The sequence below is a fragment of the Salarias fasciatus genome, chromosome 4 (assembly GCF_902148845.1).
Source record: "Salarias fasciatus chromosome 4, fSalaFa1.1, whole genome shotgun sequence".
Lineage (NCBI taxonomy): Eukaryota > Metazoa > Chordata > Actinopteri > Blenniiformes > Blenniidae > Salarias > Salarias fasciatus.
Genome location: NC_043748.1, coordinates 269,896 through 278,064, shown reverse-complemented (window position 1 = coordinate 278,064; position 8,169 = coordinate 269,896).

Here is an 8,169-nt window from a genome sequence, read left to right as displayed (position 1 = left end):
AATAAACGCATTACTCAAACTATCACCAGAATCATCCACATGGATGTTAAAGTCACCTATTATAAGGATCTTGTTATGAGTCAATACTATATTGCTTAAAAACTCTGAGAACTCAGTTAAAAAGTCAGAGTAAGGACCAGGAGGTCGATACACAATAATTAATAGCACAGCTTTTTGATTCTTCCAATTTGGACAAGTAAGCGTTAGTATTAAGCTTTCAAAAGAGTTGAATTTAACATTAGTTTTGGGTTTAAGAAGAAGACTGGAGTGGGAAATCACTGCCACACCTCCACCTCGACCTGTTGATCTAGCTGTTTGGAAATTAACATAGGTTGGAGGGGTACATTCATTGAGCCTCACATAATCATCTTGCTGGAGCCAAGTTTCTGTTAGAGCAAGGAGATCAATGTTATTGTCACCGATAAGGTCATTAACTAACAGAGATTTAGTGGAGATTGCTCTAATGTTTAGTAGACCACATTTTATGTATTTCCTACTGGAAAAGTTATTTTGTCTTGTACAGATGTTAAGCTTTTTACCCATTGACTTTTTTTTAATGCTTTGAGCACTTTGGACAGACTCAGTCTCTGTTAGCCTAGGTAAACCTCCATGCTTGACTTGTAAAAATCCGGGAGCAGGATTAGTGACGGGATCAACAAGATCAACAGAGGAGTGTTCTACACGACTGCTCTGCGCCCGGGGCTCATAGCTGGATTGTCAATTTAGAGTTCGAAGCCGATCAGCCATATTGTGAGCTAAAAGGGCTGCACCATCCAAAGTTGGGTGGATGCCGTCCCTGCGGATGAGCCCAGGCTTTCCCCAGAAGGTGCACCAGTTGTTTAGAAAAATAACTCCGTTTTTCTCACTCCATCTAGACAACCAGCGATTGAATGATGAAAGTCGGCTATACATTTCATCATTGACCAAATTGGGCAGGGGACCAGAGAATATTACGGCATCAGACATCGACTTAGCCAATTCACACACCGAGGCTACTTGTAATTTGAGCACCTCTGATTGTCTCCGCCGGGCATCATTACCGCCTGCGTGAATCACGACTCGACGGAATCTCCTACCTTCCTGTTTTAAAAGCCTAAGGTTCCCCTCGATGTCCCCCACTCTGGCCCCCGGGTAACACCTAACCTTCACCGCTGGCAGCTTCACGTCTCTAACTATAGAGCTGCCAATCACCAGCGTGTCCAGTTCAGCCGGCGTGTCGTCGCTGAGGGGAGAGAACCTATTGCAGACGTGAAGCGGTTCTTGGAGTGCTACGTGGCGGTGCTTAGCACTAGCCTTCCTCCGGACTGTCACAAACCGGTCCTGGTCTTGTCCCGGCTGCTCGGGACACGCTGCGGGGCTAGGCTTGCTAACACTCCTCTCACTGCGGGAACGGGCTGCGAGCCCTGCTGCTACCTCGCTATAGCTAGCGCTGCCCTGCCCCTCACATCTGCGCAGCCGCTCCTCTAACTCGGTTACCCTGGCCTCCAGCGCTGTCAATACACTGCACTTTACGCAAATACCCCTATCGTCAAGGGAGGCAGGGTTCTGACTCAACATACGGCACACTGAGCAGGAAAGAAAAGAAGACAGAGGGGAGGACGCCATAGCGGTCCCGGCGGACCAAGCTAGTTAGCACGCTAAGCTAGTTAGCACGCCGGTGGCGCTAACGGCGGAGAAGAAATGTAATTCACGAGAGATCGCTTGGTCAATCGGGGGCGAAGTAACCCCGGGGGCGTAAATAACCCCGATTTTTGATTGCTTCGTGAATTAACAGTAATAGCAAGAGAGAGACAGCAAGCACTTCAGTCGCTCGCAGGCTTCAGCAAGCTTCACCAACACGGAAAACACTCACCGGAGTGACGTCACAGGTCTGAGAGAGAGCCCTTCCTGCTGCAGCTCTTGAAGGAGGCGGTTTCATGGTTTCCTCCTCTCCTCCCTTCTCTCCCTCCATCGGAGCTCCGCCCCGCTTGATCTTTGAAACTTCAAATTCAGAATGAAATTGATCAGCGGGTCTCTCAATGCAGTTGACAAGATTATCACAATAAAGAGCAGAGATGGGGGGGGGGGGGGGGGGCTGCCTGCCTGGACGGGAGTCTGCCTGCTGGCTGTTTTTCTTTTTACCTCTGGAAGACTATGAACACGGTGAAGCTCCTCCACCCATCACCCACTTCCATGGACACCGAGACCCTGAAAGCCAGATTGAGGCCTGTTACCAGCTGAAGACACTCTCTGGACTCTGGGACGGCTCACCTGCAAGCATCAACTCTTGGACTCCAAGCTCACCACACACACACATCCCATACCATGTGGCCCTGGAAAACGCTGGTTTCCTGGCTGCACACCGTGACATGAGAGTAGTGATTGATGCTTGACCCCTCCCCTTTGCCTTTTGTCTTACCCTCAAACACAACCATGTCACAGGCTATGCTTGTTTCCAGTTTTGCTTTCTTTGGTTCATAATTCTAATTATGATTCCATCTTGAATCATGATGGGAAACAATGTCCCTTTTTTTTATATATATATATATATATTTAGCCCCCACCCACGAAAACTCTGTGGTTTCTTTCCTTCAAGTGTGGCAGGGAGAACATGCAAACACCATTCAAATAAATCACCAGAACAACCAAATCTCTCCGTTTCCCAGTCTCCACCCAGTGGACTTTTTAGTAGATGCAGGGAGAAGAATGGGGCTCCATGACAGAAAACTCTTCAATCACTGTCACCAGAATCATTAAATAATGATCACGCTTGATGTGAAAAACCATCATTTTCAGAGTAGAATCAATGAGTAATCCATCCTTGAATGTGTGTGCAGGTTTGAGGAACATGGGTGTTTCCAGGTTTGATCCCGGACTGCTGCTGCTGCTGCTGCTGCTCCCTCCTGCTGTCTGTCAGCTTTCAGGCCTCACCGCTCATATCATGTATCCTGAGAAGAAGAACTGGACGGACGCTCAAGCCTTCTGCAGACGGCACCACACGGAGCTGATTACAATCAGAACTGCCGAGGAGAACCAGGACACTTATGAGACTCGTGTTTGGATCGGATTGTACCAAGACACCAGGGACGACGTTTGGAAATGGTCCAGAGGAGACGAGAACGCCACCTTCCTCCCATGGCGTCATGGTGGTGAGAACAATCTGAGATTCTGGAAAATGGAACGTAATTCTCGTCTTTTAGAAGTCTGTCGATTTGCTCAGCTCTGAACAGAGACCTCACATGATGAACACTTTCAGGTGTTTTTCATTAATTCGAGTGTCCATTTCTCTGCTCTGTTTCTTCTTGCAGAACCACACATCAGCGAGAAATGCGCCCTGAAAGGCCACAATTCAACGACCTGGATGAACTATGTCTGCAATCAGAAATATTCCTTCCTGTGTTCGGAGGAGAAGCTGGTTCTGGTGAAGCAGAACAAGACGTGGGAGGAAGCTCTGGACCACTGCAGGTCTCTGGGAGGAGCGGACAGGAACCACACCTACGACCTGGTGTCCCTCGCCAGTCCGGCCGACTACAGCTACGCACGTGAAAGTGTGAAAGCAGCGACCACCGACGAGGTGGGCCTCCTTTCTACTCTCCATCTGCAACGTGGAGCCGCTCGTCCTTCACCTCCATGTCTCTGCTACATGCTTCCAGGTGTGGACAGGCCTGCGCTTCCTGGCTGGACACTGGTTCTGGGCGGCTGGAGAAGCGTACCAACAGCACCAAGACATCCAGAGCTGCCCGGGTCTCACTTCCTGTGGAGTCCTGGAGAAGAAAAGGGGGGAAAACTTCCAGACGAGAGACTGTGGGGAGAGAAGAAACTTCCTCTGCTACAAGACACCTTCATTAAAGTAGTTACTGCTTTGAGTGGAGCGTTAAGTTACTGACATTTTCAGCTTTCTGTACCCGACTCTTCATCTGACACTTTGAACTTGTTTGAAAGTTAACTCACATGATCAGATCCTCTGCCTGGTAAATAGTAATGACTGGTAACTATAGATGAATTATTGAATGTTATGATTGAAAATTTTATTTTAAGCCAATGGGTTTGATAATTTGATTGTTGTCCCATTGAAATGGAATGAATGGAATGAAAATCAATAAATCATTTCACAAAATGAGAAGAGCTGCTACTGTTAGGATCCAAACATCCAGCAGAAGGATCAATACAGTGATTAGCATCATATGATGGTTAGCGAATATTTCTCTTTTTAATCGTAGAGAATTAAATGAGATTAACAGTGAGGTGACTGTGTAAATGCAATTGCTGACGGTATTAAGCTAATGCTCCCTTCTCTGAAACATAAAGACAGTATCATCTGCATAAACTCTCAACGTTGGGAACGGTTTTACTGCCAGCCTGAGTTCACTTCTTCAGAAAAACAGGTGAAGATATGCTGCCACCTTGTGAGTACAGGAGAAATAAACCCTTCTTCCCGTATTTCTGGAGTCGTGGGGGCTGCAGAACATTTCTAAGCTCTCATTTCCATGCTAATGGTCATTCAGAATGAATATGGTTTCATGACGTTTTTAATTTGGAATTGGTTTATTTTGAATTAAGTAATTCGGGATTATCTTCATGAGCGTTGTGTTTACATGGGAAAAACGAAGGATTAAATCCTCCCTCACGCCAGGGTCTGCAATGCATTCTGATTGGTCGGGGCGGCCGTGACGTACTGACATCTCCCGGAAGTAAACAGCGTTTTTCTTGTCTTTCTTTCTCGATTAACTTTGATGCTACAGCTTAGAAAATGTCCGTGTTGTTAAGCAATCGTCGGTCTGCGCATTTCATTATGTTCAAGTCCTCTAAAACTGCCGTGAAATAAATCATCTCTATACGAGCCGAAACGCGGACAGCAGCCCGCCATCTTGGATTATTGCGTCATCACGACGGAGCAGAATGACCAGAATGAATAAATGCTTCCAACGGAGACTAAACGGACCGGTCTATTCAGATTCAAACTCAATTCTGAATAAAGTTTTCAGGCATTTACTTGATCATTTTAAAGCAGAATTAGGCTTTATTCGGATTTATAGAGGAATAAAAAGTCCCATGTAAACACACAGAATGAGAAGAAGTGAGTGAGCCAACACTCCCTCAGAGGCTCTTCAAGTCCTCCTGCTGCTGCTACACATGTTGCTTCGACTCCACAAGCAGTGAAAACCTTGGTAACACTTTACTTGAAGCACCTGGTATAACACATTATAAGTAGTTATAAATACTCATAAATAACCCACTATACAGCATAGGTTCAGGGTTAGGGTTGTGGTTTGGTCCTGATGTTATAAAACATTGTGATCATTCATGAGTGTTTATAACTATAGTTATACAGTGCTATAATGTACTAATGTGTTATACAGGGGTGCTTCAAGTTAAGTGTTACCAAAACCTTTGACAGAATCTGAAGATGGCAGAGCGAACTGATTCAGTTCTACTGGACTGTGATTGGACAGCAGAGCCGTTGGACTCTGGCAAGGCTGCCCGTTGACACCAGTTCTGTTCATAATTTTTCTGGACAGAATTTCTAGGTGCAGCCAGGGGCCAGAGAGGGCCCGGTTCAGGGACCACAGGATTTCATCTCTGCTTTTTGCAGATGACATTGTCCTGTTGGCTCCACTGAACCTGCATACACTGGGGTGGTTCGCAGCCGAGTGTGAAGCAATGGGGTTCAGGATCAGCATCTCCATGTTCGAAGTGATGCTCCTTAACTGGAAGAAGGTGGTCTGCCCTCTCCAGGCCAATGGAGAGATCCTGGCCCAAGCGGAGGAGTTTAAGTATGTTGAGGTCTCGTTCAAGAGTGGGAGAAGGATGAAGTGTGAGTTTAACAGGTGGATTGATACAGAGTCTGCAGTGATACCGTCATATCGATCCATTGTGGTGGAGAGGCTGCTTTTGCTTTTCAGCTAAGCTCTCAATTTATTGATCAATCTATGTTCCTACTCTCACCTATGGTGATGAGCTATGTGTCATGACCAAAAGGACAACATCTCGGATACAAGCAGCTGAAATGGCTTTCGTTCATTGGGAAGGTGGTCACTCCTTCAGAGATAGAGTGAGGAGCTCAGTCACCAGGGAGGAGCTCAGAGTAGAGCCGCTGCTCCCCCACATCCAGAGGAGCCAGCTGAGGTAGCTTGGACATCTGTTTAGGATGCTTCCTGGACACATCCCAAGGAAAGTGATCTAGGCATGCCCCACTGGGAGGCGGTCCCGGGGAAAACCCAAGACACACTGGAAGGAATATGTCTCTTGGCAGGCCTGGGAACACCTCAGGATCCTTCCAGAAGAGCTGGAAGAAGTGCTGAGGGACAGGGAGGTCTGGGCATACCTGCTTAGACTGTTACAAACATAGATGTATGGCCTTATGTATGGATATAGTTACTCACATTAGCCCCCATTTTAACAAACAGCTGTATTTCAACTGGATCCAAGCAGTTACGGAGCACCGCTCCAGAAGTTTGTCGTCTCCACCAGATGTGTTGCAAAGTGCAAGGGGGAGTTTTTATTTTGGAGGGCCGGCATCCAGTAAATTCCAGCAGAGGGCGATGATGCCTGGGTCTCATTGGAACCCATTCAAAAATGCAGATTTTCAGAGTGCAAATAGAAAGAATAGAAAGGTCATAGACTGGAAGAGAAACAATGGTTCCTGACAGGTAGTAGTGTGGAGTGAGGTAAGAGAGAAGAGAAGCTCAGGATAGGTCCTCCAGCGGGTTTAGCTTTCAGCAGCTTCACTGAAAATGGTTCAGAGAGGACTGAACCAGCCCTAACTGTAAGCTTTACTTAATAGAAAGGTCGGATGCTCCATTTTAGAGGGATTAATAGATTGTGTGAATCATGACCTACGTCTACTTTCTGTCATGCCATAACCCTAACCCTAACTTTCAAGAATTTCAGACTGTATATGATAAACACTACTGATGAAGAGTGATCATTTAAATAATGATGTGCATCACATTTCAAATAAAACACTGTGATCATTGGTAGTTTTTGTTCTTTTAAGTAAAGCAATGTTTAATAAATTTTAGATGGTTGGACAAAATCAAAGTCTGAGGCTGATACAACACAAACAGTCCATGAAGAGTTTACAGTAAAACAACAACAGTGAGAACGCTAGATCATCACTCCACACGCCCAGTTACTCATGTAATGAATTCATAAGAAAGATTTAAACTTTTTGGGCACATCAAACCGGGTCAAATGGTCTGTGGCTTATTGGGACCATAACTTCTTCTAACGTTGCGTCGTTCCATGAGGTCAAATGTGGTTGAGAATCTACTGGAGCTGGTTTGAGCCGACTTTGTTCTGTTCTATTTGTCAAGCAACGGCAGAATTTTCAGCAGTTTTTTTTTTTTTTTTTTTTTTTTTTTTTTGGAGTTTGGACCATCTGGATGGTCTGTTTTGAGAATCTGGTTGCATAATTCTGGTTGTAGACCTGGTTGTAGACCCCTGGCCAAGACTAATGGAGGAGGAAGCAGCAGAGCAGCAGGGGGATGACCATGCTCCACGGAGCCACGCCCCCACCTGTGGACCCAGAGTCCGCGTTCCTGTGTGGTCTGGGCAGCGGACAGGAACTGTACTTCTGTCCCAGCTTGGACACGCCCTCGCTGGCCAGCAACATTCCGGAGAAGTTGATCGTTCTGGACGTAGTGCTCGCCCAGGCACAGCTGTCCTGTCTTTGTCGTACCCACACCCGGTCTCCTTTGTTCAGCTCGTCCATGAAGAAACAGTCGTTTCGTGACGTTTCCGAACCTGTCACCTGCCGAGAGCCACCTGGTTACATTCACTGAAGACGATCACAGGGTTTCACGTTCTTGTTTGTTCTTGAGTACCTGGCTGAGGCAGGACAGCTTTCTGACTCCGTTGACCATGATGTACCAGGTGTTGTCGTGGCTTCCTCGGCAGCCCTGCGCAGTGAACACAAACTGGTATATGCCAGCAACCGGAGCAGTGAACACGCCTGTGGTGTTGTCGTAAGCATAGCCCTGGTTCACCACCACCTGGTTGAAGACGACTGGATCATACAGGAGGTCTCTCAGTGTACCCTCACAGCTGGCAAAGAAAAGAACCGCAACACCTGCAGAACACACATCCACTTTTTAGCTCAAACACATGCACTCATTACCAGGTCCGTTTGGATTTATAGGGACTTCCCACGGTGATCATCACATAAGCCTCAAGCAGAAGACAAAGTCA